The sequence below is a fragment of the Zalophus californianus genome, chromosome 3, assembly GCF_009762305.2.
Source record: "Zalophus californianus isolate mZalCal1 chromosome 3, mZalCal1.pri.v2, whole genome shotgun sequence".
In the NCBI taxonomy this organism is placed as follows: Eukaryota; Metazoa; Chordata; class Mammalia; order Carnivora; family Otariidae; genus Zalophus; species Zalophus californianus.
The window spans coordinates 162210495-162226462 of record NC_045597.1 but is presented as its reverse complement, the minus strand read 5'-3'; the positions used below and the strand labels follow the sequence as shown (position 1 = coordinate 162226462).

The 15968-nt window shown below is 37.9% G+C and overlaps 1 protein-coding gene across 2 annotated transcripts in view; it reads right to left on the bottom strand.

The window, feature by feature from the left end:
* BMPR2 (bone morphogenetic protein receptor type 2) overlaps nt 1–15968 on the bottom strand; it is a 206647-nt gene that overhangs the window by 133943 nt on the left and 56736 nt on the right. The gene's annotated exons all lie outside the window — the stretch shown is intronic.

The following is a 15968-nucleotide window of genomic DNA, read 5'->3' as shown; positions in this document are numbered from 1 at the left end:
CTCAGGGGGGAGTCTGCTTCTCCCTCTCCCTCTGCCCCTCCCCCTTCCCCACTCGTGCTCTCTCACTCTCAAATACAAAATATTTTTAAAAATTAAGAAAAAAAGAACAGTCTCTTCAATAAATGGTGGTAGGAAAACTAGATACTTAAATGCACAGAAAAAAGTTGGACCCTTCCTTTCCTTACATCATATACAAAAACTAACTCAAAATGAAGAAAAGATCTCTGAGAAAAAAGTTTCTATTGTTTAAGGACTTTTTTAAAGAATTATTTATTTGTTTGTTTGTTTATTTGAGAAAGAGCAGTCAAGCGAGGGGAGGGGCAGAGGGAGAGGGAGAGAAAGAATCCTCAAGCAGACTCCCCACTGAGAGTGGAGCCTGGCATGGGACTTGACATGGGGCTCGATCCCAGGATCCTGAGATCATGACCTGAGCTGAAACCAAGAGTCAGATGCCCAACCAACTGAACCACTCAGGCACCCCAAAGTTTCTCTTGTTTAAGTCACTCAGTCTGTGGTATTTCGTTACAGCAGCCTTAGCTAATACAATGGATGTGCAAATATCTCTTTGAGATTCTATTTTCAGTTCCTTTGGATGTATATTCAGAAGTGAGATTGGTAGGTCATATGGTAGTTCAATTTTAAATTTTTTGAGGAAACTCCATATTGTTTTCCATAGCATTTGTTCCATTTTACATTCCCATTAAAAGTGCCCAAGAGTTCCAATTTTTCCAAATCCTTAGTAACACTTGTTAATTTCTTTCTTTCTTTTTTTTTATAGTGGCCATTTTAATGGGTGTGAGGTGATTACCTTGTGGTTTTGATTTGCATTTCCCTCATGATTAGTGATGCTGAGCATGTTTTCAAGTGCTTATTGGCCATTCATATATCTTCTTTTGAGGAATGTCTATTCTAATCCATTTCCCATTTTTATTTTTCTTAAGATTTTATTAATTTATTTTTGAGAGAGACAGAGCAAGAGCAAGGGAGAGGGGCAGAGGGAGAGCGGGAGAAGCAGACTCCCCACTGAGCAGGGAGCCGATGCAGGACTCAATCCCAGGACCCCAGGATTATGACCTTAGCTGAAGGCAGATGCTTAACCAACTGAGCCACCCAGGCACCCTCCATTTCCCATTTTTAAATCGGTTGTGGGTTTTTTGGGGCTTTGTGAGCGTGTGTATGTGTCTGCACTTGAGTTGTACGAGTTCTTTACACATTATGGATATTGATCCCTTATAACATATATGATTTGCAAATATTTTCTCCCATTCCCTAGGTTGCCTTTTTATTCTTGATAGTTTCTTTTGCTGGGCAGAAGTTTTGAAGTTTGACATAGCCCCATTTGTCTGTATTTGCTTTTGTTGCCTGCTCTTTTTGTATTATACCCATGAAATCATTGACAAATCAAATGTCATGAAGTTTTCCACCTATGTTTGATTCTAGGATCTTTATAGTTTCAAGACTTATATTTAGGTCTTTTCTTCATTTTGAGTTAGTTTTTGTATATGGTGTAAGGTAAGGAAGGGTCCAACTTTTTCTATGCATTTGCATCTGCTTGCACACTTGCAAAGTGTTGGGAGGGTGAATTTTATGTTTTGTCTTTTTGCCAAAAGGAAGGAAGAAGGAAAGAAGGAAGGAAGGAGCTCTTGATGCATGCTGTAACACGGATGAACTATTAGAGCTAATAAATGAGTTCAACAAGGTTGCAGAATACAAGATCAATAGACAAAAATCAATTGTATTTGCATATACTAGCAATGAACAATCCAAAAGTGCAATTAAGAAAACAATTTCAGGGCACCTGGGTGGCTCAGTTGGTTAAGCTCTGCCTTCGGCTCAGGTCATGACCCCAGAGTCCTGGGATCAGGCTCTTCTGCTCAGCGGGGAGCCTGCTTCTCCCTCTCCCTCTACCCACCTCTCTCTGTCAAATAAATAAATAAAATCTTGAAAGAAAGAAAGAAAGAAAGAAGAAAGGAAGGAAAAAAAAAGAAGGAAAGAAGGAAAAGAAAGAAAGGAAGGAAGAAGAAAGAAAGAAAAAGAAAGAAAGAAAGAAAAAGAAAGAAAGAAAAGAAAGAAAGAAAGAAAGAAAGAAAGAAAGAAAGAAAGAAAGAGAAAAGAAAGGAAAGAACGGAAGAAAGAAAGAAAGAAAGATAGAAAGAGAAAGAAAAGGAAAGGAAAGAAAAAGGAAAGAAAAAAGAAAAGGAAAGGAAAGAAAAAAGGAAAGGAAAGGAAAGAAAAAAGGAAAGGAAAGGAAAGGAAAAAGGAAAGGAAAGGAAAAAGGAAAGGAAAAAGGAAAGGAAAAAGGAAAGGAAAAAAGGAAAGGAAAAAAAGAGAGAAAAAAGTAAAGGAAAAAGGAAAGGAAAGGAAAGGAAAGGAAAGGAAAGGAAAGGAAAGGAAAGGAAAAGGAAAAGGAAAAGGAAAAGGAAAGGAAAGGAAAGGAAAGAAAATTCCAGGGGTGCCTGCGTGGCTCAGTTCGTTGAGTGTCCAACTTTTGGTCTTGGCTCAAGTCATGATTTCATGGGTCGTGGGACCAAGCCCCATGTCAGGCTCCATGCTCAGTGGGGAGTCTGCTTAAAGATTCTCTCCCTCTGCCCCTCCCTCCATGCTTTCTCTGAAATAAATAAAATCTTTAAAAAAAAAGAAAGAAAACAATTCCATTTATAATAGCACCAAAAAGAACAAAATTATTAGGAATAAATTTAACAAAAAAAAAATGAATGATTTATACACTGAAAACTACAAGATATCATTGAAAGACACTGAAGAAGAACTAAATAAAAAGACATCCTGGGGTGCCTAAGGGGCTCAGTCGGTTAAGTGTCCAGTTCTTGATTTTGGCTCAGGTAATGATCTTGGGGTCATAAGATCAAGCCCTGCATCAGGCTCTGTGCCCAGTGCAGAGTCTGCTTGGGATTCTCTCTCCCTCTCCCTCTGCCCTTCTCCACTGAGCTCACACGCACACACTCTCTCTCCTCTCAAATAAATAAATAAATCTTTTTAAAAAAAAGAAAGAAAGAAAGACATCCCATGTTCATGGATTGGAAGGCTTAATATTGTTAAAATGGCAACCCTCCCCAAATTGATCTATATGTTCAATGCAATCTTTATCAAACCCCAGTTACCTTTCTTGCAGAATTGACAAGCTGCTTCTGAAATACATATGGAAATGAAAAGAACTCAGAATAGGTAAAACAATCTTGAAAAAGAAGAACAAAGTTGGGGACTCAAATTTCCTGATTAAGCAAAAGTAATCAAGACAGTGTGGTAGTGACATAAAGACAGACATATATATGAATGAAACAGAATTGAGAGTTCAGAAATAAACCTTCATATGAATGACCAAATGATTTGAGTGTCAAAAACTCAAGTGTCAAAAACTCAACAGAGAAAATAGTCAGCCTTTCCAAACAATGGCTGAACTGGAAATCTACACAACTGGACACCCACATTGAAAAGAATAAAGTTGGATCCTCCACCTCACACCATATACAAAAATTAACTCAAAATGGATCATAGACTTTAAGGCACTAGGGTGACTCAGTAGGTTAAGCATCTGAATCTTCATTTCAGCTCAGGTCATGATTTCAGGGCTGTGAGATTAAGCCCCGCATCAGGCCTCCACGCTGGGCATGGAGCCTGCTTAAGATTCTCTCTCGGGGCGCCTGGGTGGCTCAGTCGTTAAGCGTCTGCATTCAGCTCAGGTCATGATCCCAGGGTCCTGGGATCGAGCCCCGGTTTGGGCTCCCTGCTCGGCGGGAAGCCTGCTTCTCCCTCTCCCACTCCCCCTGCTTGTGTTCCTGCTCTCGCTATCTCTCTCTCTGTCAAATAAATAAAATCTTTAAAAAAAATAAAAAGATTCTCTCTCTCTTTCCCTCCCTCCTCTCTTAAAAAAAAAATGTATGTGTATATATATACATGGATCAAAGACTTCAAATGTAAGAACTCAAGCTATAAAATTCTCAGAAAAAGAAAAACATAAACAAACATCTTTGTGACCTTGAATGAGATGAAGGTTTTTTAACTATAACACTAAAAAATTACAATTAATGGAAAAATATGTAATTTGAACTTCATTAAAATTAAAAACTTTTATGCTTCAAAGTACTATCCAGGGAAGGAAAAATAAGACATAAACAGAGAGGGGGCAAACCATAAGCGACTCTTAACTACAAGGAACAAACTGAGGGTTGCTGGAGGGGATGTGGGTGAGGGGATGGGCTAAATGGGTGACAGGCATTAAGGAGTGCACTTGTTGTAACGAGCACTGGGTGTTATATGCAAGTGATGAATCACTAAATTCTATCCCTGAAACTATTACTATACTATATGTTAACTAACTTGAATTTAAATAAAATCTTGAAAGAGAAAAAATAATTTAAATAATTTTTAAAAAACCAAAAAAACAAAGTATACCATTCAGAAAGTGAAGACAATTCAGAGAATGAGGGGGAAAAAATTACAAATTAGGTATCTCATCAAGGACTAGTATCCAGAATATAAAAACAACTCTTACAGCTCAATCAATATGACCCAGCAATTCTACTCCCAGGTATATAACCAAAAGACATGAAAACATATATTCACACCAAAAACTGTACATGAATATTCATGACCACATTATTCATAATAGTCAAAAAGTATAAATGACCTAAAAATCCATCAATTGATGAATGGATAAATAAAATATGGTATATCCATAACAGCATAAAAACAAATGAATCAATGATACTTGTTATAACATGGATGAACCTTGAAAACATTATGCTAACTGAAAGAAGCCAGACAAAAAAGGTCACATACTCTGATTCCATATATATGAAACGTCCAGAATAGGCACATTCTTAAAAATAATAAGTAGACTAGTAGTTGCCAGGGTCTGGAGGAAGGAATGAATGAAGAATTTCTGCTAATGGGTAAAGGGCTTCTTTGGGGGGGTCATAAAAACACTCTAAAATTGACCATGGTGACAGTCAAACAACGCTAAATATGCTAAAAACCAACCTAATTCCCCAACTTAAGTTGGTGAATTATATGGCATGTAATTTCTTATAAAACTGTTAGAGAAAATATTACATGTGCATATTATACTTTTATTAAGGAATATATAGTATCTTAAAATGTATTTGCAACAACTGAAAATAGATGAGAAAAAGATATAAAAAATCATTTGAAATTTGTGAAAGTGGTAAATTTAAAGGCCTTTGAGGGAAGCCCAAAAGAGATTTTAATTTACTACAAAGAAGAATTTTCCATTTGGATAATATGGGAAATTATGGAAATAAGAAAAAGCAAGCTCTGAAGCATAATTCCCATTGCAAAACAAAATATTTGCAAAGACTTAGTAAAGAATCATACAGTTCTGTATCTTGCAAAACTGCCAAGTCTGACAAAGCCAATTCAGGCTGAGGTTATTTTCAGTACAGCTGGAGAAACTCTGGGAGGGGTGGATTATGGGGGAAGGGGGGAGGTGAGACAAATCTTTTATTGTTGCTTGGCCAGAGCCAAATTTTCTTAAACTCTAATTCATGCTTAAGGTCCAAAGAGTTTTGTTTCACATTTTTCCTTGCTGTTTTCCCCCACACTGAACTTAGAAAAACTGCAAACACAGAAAACTATAAAAAGCAAAAGACACCCACAGATCAAGGCTGTACAAAAAGAATACATCATTTTCTAGGAATAGGACCATAATAAGATAGAAATATGAAATATTACTTGCAAAGAACCAGGGAATTAAATTTCCATTAAAAAGCAGGAATTCATCCTATATGTAACATATGTGATAGATGATCTACTTAAATGTTTTCAGGAGCTTACTAGAGTTGACCCTTGAAAAAGATGGGGGTTAGGGGTGCAGTCAAAATTCCACATATAACTTTTGACTCCCACAAAACTTAAACAGCAGCCTCCTGATGACCAGATGCCTTACCAATAACATAAACAGTTGATTAACACAGATTTTGTGGGTTATATGTATTACATATTGTATTCTTACAATAAAGTAAGCCAGACAAAAGAAAATATTATTAAGGAAATCATAACAAGGAAGAGAAAGTACACTTACAGTACTATACTGTATTTATCCAAAAAAAGAATCATATATAAGTGGACCCACATAGTTCAAAACTGTATTATATAAGGGTAAACTATAATTCAAAAGATAGGCCATGCACTGTTGTAAATCACAAGGTCAAGAAGCAAATGAGGTGTCTTTATCAAAATAAAATAGTTTAAGAAAATGGCTAATTTATTATCACTATTCCAATGATGTGTCATTATATAGTTAACTTACAACAACATAAGAAATGCTTTTTTGAGTCATCACCTGGTACACACATACTTACACATGAAACGAAAATTTCATGATACAGTTCTTTTTCCTACTATGCGCTATTCTTCTTTTTTTTTTTAATGCTAGTCACAGCCCACAGATCAACTCAGAAGCTCAGAAGACAAAACTCTGCTGAACCACAATGGAAGTACAGCTCAGTATAAATTACCTCTTTGAATGAAAACACAGTAGTAAACATAGATTCTTACTGCTCCCAATCCATTGGCTAGGTTAACTGCAACTGATTTTACACTTCCCCTCTTTTGCCAGGTGGCTGTATTTTTTATCAAATTAAAGTTAACTCCCATCCCCGCGTTCATTTTTATATTAAAGAACTTGTTGGGGCAAGTGAGGGTGTGGAGGGTAATCCTCCATGCCCTACACACATACAGTACTGGCACCTATGCCCATACACAGGATAAATGGATGGATATTTATTTCCTAGAACTGATACTTCATTCAATTAATTTGTATATATCTGCTGTCTCTGATCATAGCTATAAACTGTGTTACCACTTCTGACAATGTTCCTGAGAATAAATACAACCAGTTATCAGTATGGGAAACACAAGTTCACTTGTAAATAATTTCCCTTAAGTTACACTTTCTCCATATTTGCAACTTGTCATCTCTATCACTATATTACCTTTCTTCAGAAAATAACAAATTTAAGCTTTGCTAAAAATTCAGTATTCTATCCTAGCCAGAAAAAAAAAGTATTAATTAACTGAAAATTCCAAGTCATTAATTTAGCTTGGGCCCTAGCACAGAAACTCCTAGGATCTAAGCCATGGTTCCAATAAGGAGAATGTTACCCAAAAGAGCATCTTTTCTCTTCCTTCCAAGAGTTACTTACTCTCCTCTGCTCTACCACAACCACTATGATTAGATACTGCCTCTAATGAACTAAGCTTTAGTCTTAATCTCTGTTCCAGGGGTTCTAAATCTCAAGGCTTTGAAATTTTGTACAGGTGAATATGTGCATTTTTTTGATGGGAAATGCTCAAAGATTTAGTCTTAAAGGAGTACATCTGGAGGCATGGAAGACACTATAAACAAAGAAACCTGTTGAATATCTTTTAATCATCTAGCAAAGCTCTCTGCTCTCCAGCAACTACATACTTTCTTCAAAGAAAAAAACTGGCTTTAATCCAGTTAAAACCACTGCAACTTCCCCAAAGAACATTAATGAGGTAGAGCATATATTATCAACACATTCCACTATGAAACAAAGAAGGGGCACCTGGGTGGCTCAGTTGTTAGGCATCTGCCTTCGGCTCAGGTCATGATCCCAGGGTCCTGGGATCGAGCCCCACATGGGGCTCCCTGCTCAGCGGGAAGCCTGCTTCTCCCTCTCCCACTCTCCCTGCTTGTGTTCCCTCTCTCGCTGTCTCTCCCTCTGTCAAATAAATAAACAAAATCTTAAAAAAAAAAAAAGAAACAAACGAAGTATCAGGATACAGAGAGTTAATCTAAAATACAAAAATATTATTCATGATCCAGACGACTACCAGAAGCACCAGCTGACAGGAGTTATGTCTGACTTATAGGGCCATAGGAACTGAAAAGGCCAATCTCTCCCTTGTCATAAAATCAGGTGAGCCCAGAAACATCACTGGATTTCAGTCAGACCCTCAGACAAAATGTGTTCAAAAGACTAGATTTTTTCAAAACCACAATGAGATACACCAGTCAGAAGGGCTAAAATTAACAAGTCAGGAAACGGCAGATGTTGGCAAGGATGTGGAGAAAGGGGAACCCTCCTACACTGTTAGTGGGGACACAAGCTGGAGCAGCCACTCTGGAAAACAGTATGGAGGTTCCTCAAAAAGTTCAACATAGGGGTGCCTGGATGGCTCAGTTGTTAAGTGTCTGCTTTCGGCTCAGGTCATGATCCCAGGGTCCTGGGATCGAGCGCCGCATTGGGCTCCCTGCTCAGCAGGAAGCCTGCTTCTCCCTCTCCCCCACTTGTGTTCCCTCTCTCGCTGTGTCTCTCTCTGTCAAATAAATAAATAAAAATCTTAAAAAAAAAAAAAGTTGAAAATAGAGCTACCCTACGACCCAGCAATTGCACTACTGGGTATTCACCCCAAGGATACAAATGTAGTGATCCAAAGGGGCACCTGCACCCTAATGTTTATAGCACCAATGTCCACAATAGCCAAACTATGGAAAGAGCCTAGATGTCCATCAACAGATGAATGGATAAAGAAGATGCAATAGATATATACAATGCAATACTACGCAGCCATCAAAAAAAAAATGAAATCTTGCCATTTGCAATGACGTGGATGGAACTACAGGGTATTATGCTAAGCGAAATAAGTTAATCAGAGAAAGACAATTATCATATGATCTCACTGATATGTGGAATTTAAGAAACAAAACAGAGGATCACGGGGGAAGAGAAGAAAAAATAAAACAAGACAAAACCAGAGAGGGAGACAAACCACAAGAGACTCTGAATCATAGGAAAGAAACTGAGGGTTGCTGGATAGGGTAAATGGGTGATGGACATTGAGGAAGGCATGTGATATAATGAGCACTGGGTATTATATAAGACTGATGAATCACAGACCTGTACCTCTGAAACCAATAATACATTATATATTAATTGAATTAAAATTTTTAAAAATAACTAATTTTTAAAATAATTCAGAGTTACCTTCAACCCTACTGAATCTCTTCATCATCATTAAAGCTAAGGATGTGGATGGCTATATTAGTTTCCTAGGACTAGCATAACAAACTACCACAAACTGAGTGCCTTAAAACAATGGAAATTTATTGCCTCACAGTTCTGGAAACTTGAGGTCCAGAATCAAGGTGTTGGCAGAGCTGTGCTCCCTCTGAAATCTGTAGAATAGAATCCTGCCTTGGCTCTTCTAACTTCTAGCTAACAATCTTTGGATGTTCCTTGGCTTGTAGATGGAATCATTCCAATCTCTGCCTCCATCATCACACCACCACATTCCCCCATGTGTCTCTGCCTTCATCTCATATAAGGACACTAGTCATATTGGATTAGGGCCCACCCTAATTCAGTATGACCTCATCTTATCTTGACTACATCAGCAAAGGCCCTATTTCTAAATATGTCACATCCACAGGCAACAGGGGTTAGGACTTCAACATATCCTTTTGGGGGACATAATTTAACCCACAACAATAACTATTTATCTAAAATGGTCATCCATGGGGCACCTGCGTGGCTCAGCTGGTTAAGCATCTGCCTTTGGCTCAGGTCATGATCCCAGGGTCCTGGGATTGAGCCCTGTATCAGGTTCCCTGCTCAGCGGGGAACCTGCTTCTCTCTCTCTGCCCCTCCCACCACTCGTGCTCTCTCTCTCTCAAATGAATAAAATCTTTAAAATGGTCATCCACAAATTTACTTTTATATGTAATCAGTTTATATGCCTATTTTCCTACCAGTATTACCATATAAGATTGTACACTGCTGTATGCACTGATCAATATCCCTAACCCTAACATATCAATGCCCTTTGTCAGACAGTAATCAGAATGAAAAAGAAAAGATCACCCTATTTTCTAAGAAGTTCCTGAAATAATGAATATTTTGAGTGACTAATCTAAGTGGAAGCTTATCTATACACCTTTAATGTAAACCAACTATACTCCAACAAAACTTTTTTTAAAAGATATTATTTATCTGAGAGAGAGAAAGAGTACACGTGCACGCACACCAACGGGGGCGGGGGGGTGTGGGCAGAGGGGTAGGGAGGACAAGCAGACTCCTCACTGAGTGTGGAGCCCAATGCAGGGCTGGATTCCAGGACCCTGAGATCACGACCTGAGCCAAAACCCACAGTCCAATGCTTAAATGACTGAGCCACCCAGGCGCCCCCCCCAACAAAAGTTCTTAAAAAAGGGACTTTCTAATCCAATTCAGGGGACATTTTTTAATCCTAAATTCCATTAATCACCCCTAAGACATTTGGCTTTAATAACCATACTTCCCTCTTTGCTTTTTAACCTGATTTTTAATTGTGATTTTCTTATTCTCTCTGGCCAGTTCTTATTCTATTTTGTAAGCCCCTTGACCTCTATGGACTTCCTAAATATTGGTAACCTCCAGGGTTCTATTCTGAATTGTTTTCTATTCACTCTACACTCCATCCTGTGAATAACTCATTAGCTTCAAATATCAGCTGTTCGCTAATGACTTAAAAATCTCAAAATGAAACCTCTCTCCTGAGCTCCCGATTAGTATATCAAATAACCTTCCAGATATTTTAACTTGGTAATTCACAACCATTTCACATTCAGAATTTCCCAAAATCAATTAATCATTTCCCCCCTCTCTCTATTTTCTAAACTGTTTCTCCTCTTGTATATGAAGAGTGAGGAAAGTTGTGGGGGATAGAGAAGGAAGATGGTAACTAAGAGGCAGTAAGTGTGAAGGTTACAAGTGACTTAAAACATTCTGTTATCTTGTCCCTGAAACTCACATCTTCTTGAAATTATCACTCAATCCAGAGATATTCATGTCACCTACTCCTTAAGACTTCACTTCCACCAGGAACCACCTTCATCATCTAATTGCCAATATCCAAAGAAAAATTACATTACTAATACCCCTAAGGAGCCTGGATGTCCAGTAAAGGTGAAGTTTAGACATAGACCTTGCTTGCCCCTAATATGGCAAAGGACACTCTTGAACATCCTAGGCAGTTGCTTGTTACCTTACCAGATGGCAGACAGCTTTATAATTTCAGCCTCAGTGGACTATGGAATGGGGTCAGGTCAAACTTCAAAGTGGCAACATACAATTAACAGTTAAGAATCACTTTTTCATTTTAGTTTAAGAAAAACATACCTTCCACTGCCTTTGGCATGTTTTTAATTAAGGTGAAAACTTGCAAAGCAAATGCCAACACCGTATGATAAAATTAAATATTTTAAGATTAAAATCTGAGAAAGAACAGATGCACACATCTGTTGCACATTAGACATATAATCAAGAATCACTTTAGATTTAAAATTAGAAAATCATAAAGTGAAGAGTGAACATAGACTATAATTACAGAAAGAATGAAAGAGGCCATGACTTATACTCAATTCATTATTATTTATGCTAATTACTATTTTCCAATCTCAGCATTACTGGCATCTGGGGCCAGATAATTGTGCTGTCCTGTGCATTGTAGGATGTTTGGCAGCATCCCTGGTTTCTATCAAGTAAATCCTAGTCACATCCCCTAGTTGTTAACAACCAAAAATGTCTCCAACATTGCCAAATGTCCTGGGTAAAAAAAAAAAAATCACTCCTGTTAAGTACCACTGTGCTAATGGAATGAAACATGATGATACAGACTAATCTCAAGTAACTGGTAAGAAAGAATTCATTACCTGATGTTAGATATTACTTTTATACTTATATGTGAATATGGGGAAACCTTTATGATCTGAAAATTAGAAGTATTTTAAACTATTAAATGATAGCAAATCCTAAAGGAATCCTTAAGAAGGCATCTCTTCCTGAAAGGAAGGGAAAGGAAACTAAGATTTGTGACTTAAAATCTATATTGTGTTACATTATGCTAGCTATTTTATAAAATTTATTATCTTTAATGACAAAAACCCTATAGCTACGAATATATATAATACTTACATACAAATAACATACATAAGAAAAAATATGTAAGAAACTGGTAATAATGGTTGCCTTGAAATATGAAGACAAAGGATATGAGACCTGCAGTAAACAAAAAGTCACAATTAATAGGCCAGAAACCCTGCTTAGGCATCTATCTGACTTAAATAACACATCAACAAACTCATTCTATAATGCAATTACCTTAACTCATTTAACAACCCTTAAAAATCCATATATTCAAAGTCTGAGAAATACAAAAATAGGAAACAGTCCCTACTCTCAAAACATGTATAATCTAGGGGCACTTGGATGGCTCAGCTGATACAGCATATGACTTTTTTTTTTTAATTTATTTGAGAGACAGAGAGAGAAACAGCATGAGAGGGGAGAAGGTCAGAGGGAGAAGCAGGCTCCCTGCTGAGCCAGGAGCCCGATGTGGGACTCGATCCCAGGACTCCGGGATCATGACCCGAGCCGAAGGCAGTTGCCTAACCAACTGAGCCACCCAGGCGCCCAGCATATGACTCTTGATCTCAGGATTGTGAGTTAAAGCCCCACAGCGGGTGTGGAGCCTACTTAAAAAAAAAAAGAAATGTATAATCTAATGGCAAAGACAACCATATAAACAGTGAATCATAAAAAGAATTTAACAATTCTTTCAAAAAATACTGAATACTGCTATGGATTGAAGTGTACCTCCCCAAATTCACTGTATCCCCCCAAATTAAGTGTAACCCCCCCAATGTGATTGTATTTGGAGATATGGCTTTTAAGGATGTAATTAATTTAAATGAAGTCATACAAAAAAATAATAAATGAAGTCATAGGGTCCTAATCCAATAGCACTGGTGGCCTTATAAGAAGAGAAAGAGAGGGGCGCCTGGGTGGCTCAGTCGTTAAGCGTCTGCCTTCAGATCAGGTCATGATCCCGGGGTCCTGGGATCGAGCCCCACATCCGGCTCCCTGCTCCGTGGGAAGCCTGCTTCTCCCTCTCCCACTCTCCCTGTTTGTGTTCCCTCTCCCGCTATCTCTCTCTCTGTCAAATAAATAAATAAAATCTTAAAAAAAAAAAGAGAAGAGAAAGAGAGATTTTTCTCTCCACATGTACATACTAAGGAAAACCCATGGGGACACAGAGTGAGAAGGTGGCTCTCTGCAAGTCAGGAAGAGAGCTCTTACCAGAACTCAACCATCCTGGGACACTGTCTTGGACTTCTATTCTTTAGAACTAAGAGAAAATAAATTTCTGTTATTTAAACTACCAGGTCTATGCTACTTTGTAATGGTATCCCATTCAGATTAATACAAATACCTACTAAGCCAGACACTATACTAGGGACTAGAATTAAAAAGATACTCATCCTAAATTCCAGAAGAAAATTCTACCCATGGGGCACCTGGCTAGCTCAGTCAGTAGAGCATGTGACTCTTGAGCTTGGGGTCATGAGTTTGAGCCCCACGTTGAGGGTAGAGTTTGCTCCTCAAAATAGAGAAAAGAAAATTCTACCCCCAAGGATTCCTTGTTTAATAGGTGAGAAAAACAAAATACAATGTGGTAAAGGCTCTACTAGAAGCAAAATAAAAGGACTTAGATAAGACTAACACTGCTTCATCCCTCTAGAGAATGTCAAGGAATTATTTTTAAATGTCCACATCACAGAAATGTAGCTTGAGCTGAACTGATACATAAGTAAGGATTTACAAGGCAGGCCAGGAGAGAAGGAAATTCCAAGCAAGGGGAAAATTCCAAAAGCAAAAAGCTTAGAGAGAACATGTTAAGTTCCAGTAACCATAAACAGTTCTGTGTTGCTGGAATGCAGAGTGGGAAAGGGAGAGTAGTAGGAAATGATGCTGAAAATGTAAGCAGGAACCAGATGAAGGATGTGCCATGATAAGGAGTTTGAACTTCATTTTGTGAGCCACAGGGAACCACTAAAGAATTTTAAGCAGGAGAATAAAATGAAGATTTGTATTTTAGAAAAGTACTCTGGCAGAGTACGAAAAAGAGATTGGGGGAGGGAGAGAAGAGAGGCATTGTACCAGTCAGAAAGCTAATGCAATAAATCAGAGAGAAAAATTATAAAGGCAGGAACAAAGAGAAATAAGGAGAAGGGGAGATTAGAGAACTATTTGTGGGGCCAAATGGAACTAGCACAGGCCTTGAAGTCATGCAAAAAAATTTAACATTTAACCTTATACAAGTTACTTAGCTTCTTTGAACTTTAGATCCCTCACCTATATAAGGAGAATAAGAAAAATCACTCAAGGCTTATTGTAAGAGTTAAGAAAATAATTTCTGTATGCTACATATGCTATAGTTGTTTCTAGATAATGTTAATTTTGGGGCACCTGGGTGGCTCAGTCCTTAAGCATCTGCCTTTGGCTCAGGTCATGATTCCAGGACCCTGGGATGGAGCCTCACATAGGGCTCCCTGCTCTGCGGGAAGCCTGCTTCTCCCTCTCCCACTCCCCCTGCTTGTGTTCCCTCTCTCACTGTCTCTCTGTCAAATAAATAAATAAAATCTTTAAAAAAAATAGATAATGTTAATTTCCTTAAAAATGATAGGATTACCTTGGTGTCTAGTTGGATGCTCTGGTGGAAATAGGCATGGAAGTTAAATGAATAATCAAGAATCAAAGATCACTCTGTGTTTGTGGCCCAGGCAATAGGGTAAATACTGGTATCAATAACTTAGCCAGGAAAGTAAAGGAAGAATCATTTTGGAAGGAAAGTGCCAGGACAGAAGTAAATAAGATGCTATAGGCACACACAAAAACTTCAAGCCTAGTGGCATGAGAAAAGATGGAGGATTTATGAGGTACTCCAAGAGGCCAAGTAAGATGTTGAAAAGTACAAAGGCATTCAAGAACAATATGAACAGAACCACAGGCATAGGAACTATGAATGATTAAGTTCTCATGAACTACTGAGAATGAGTGTGTGTGTGTGTGTATGTGTGTGTTAGAGAAGGAGTAACAGGAAAAGGTAAGGTTTATAAAGTAGAATGTTATACTCTGTCCTATAAACTTTGGTCTGTAGACAGGAGGCTGCTATAGTTCTTGGAGCATGTAAAAACTGACAGTGCAATAGCACCTAGGGAAGATTAGACTGCTCAAAATGTGGAAGAACTGTAGTATGAATAGACAGGAGGTGGGTGATGCAATAAAAGGTGTTTCTCATCATAATGTAATGGAGGCATCATAAAATTCTTATTTAGAGGGACGCCTGGGTGGCTCAGTCAGTTAAACGTCTGCCTTCAGCTCAGGCCATGAACTCAGGGTTCTGGGATGGAGCCTAGCGTCAGGCTCCCTGCTCAGCGGGGAGTCTGCTTCTCCCTCTGTCCCTCTCCCTGGCTTGTGCTCTCTCTCTCTCAAATAAATAAATAAAATCTTTAAAAATAATAAATTTTTAAAAAAGAGAATGGAAATAAAGATGCAAGTGAAGTGAAGAAATGAAACTACCTCAGAGAAATAATATAGGAATGAAAAAGTTTTAAGGCTCAGAGGACAATGAAACCTTGTTATAGGCCTCATTATTTTTTACTTAGTAACTTTATTTTGGCCTGCAAAAGTATTGCATGGTCACCATAAAAATTCTATTGCAGAAATAATAAAATCCAATTAATTACCAAATACGATGAATTTTACCTCCAAAATATCTCTAGACTTAATCTCTATCCAATGTACCAATCCTGGTTCTGTCTGTCATCATCTCTTGCCTGAACAACACTAATAGCCTCCTACTGGTTTCTCTCCATCCTCCCATAATCCAGTCTGCATGCCATAACTAGAATAATTTTACCTTTTAAATTAAAGTAATACACATACACAATAATTTAAAGGTACACAAGGATATATACTTAAAAGACTCCCCTTCATCTTAGTCCCAAAGCCATTTATTTCCTCTCTGTTATCAGTCAAAATAAACTAGATTATGTGTACTAATAATCCCAAAATCTCAGTGGCTTTAAACACAGAAGTTGAAAAAACAAAAACTCAAGTTTTTTTTAAAGATTTTATTTATTG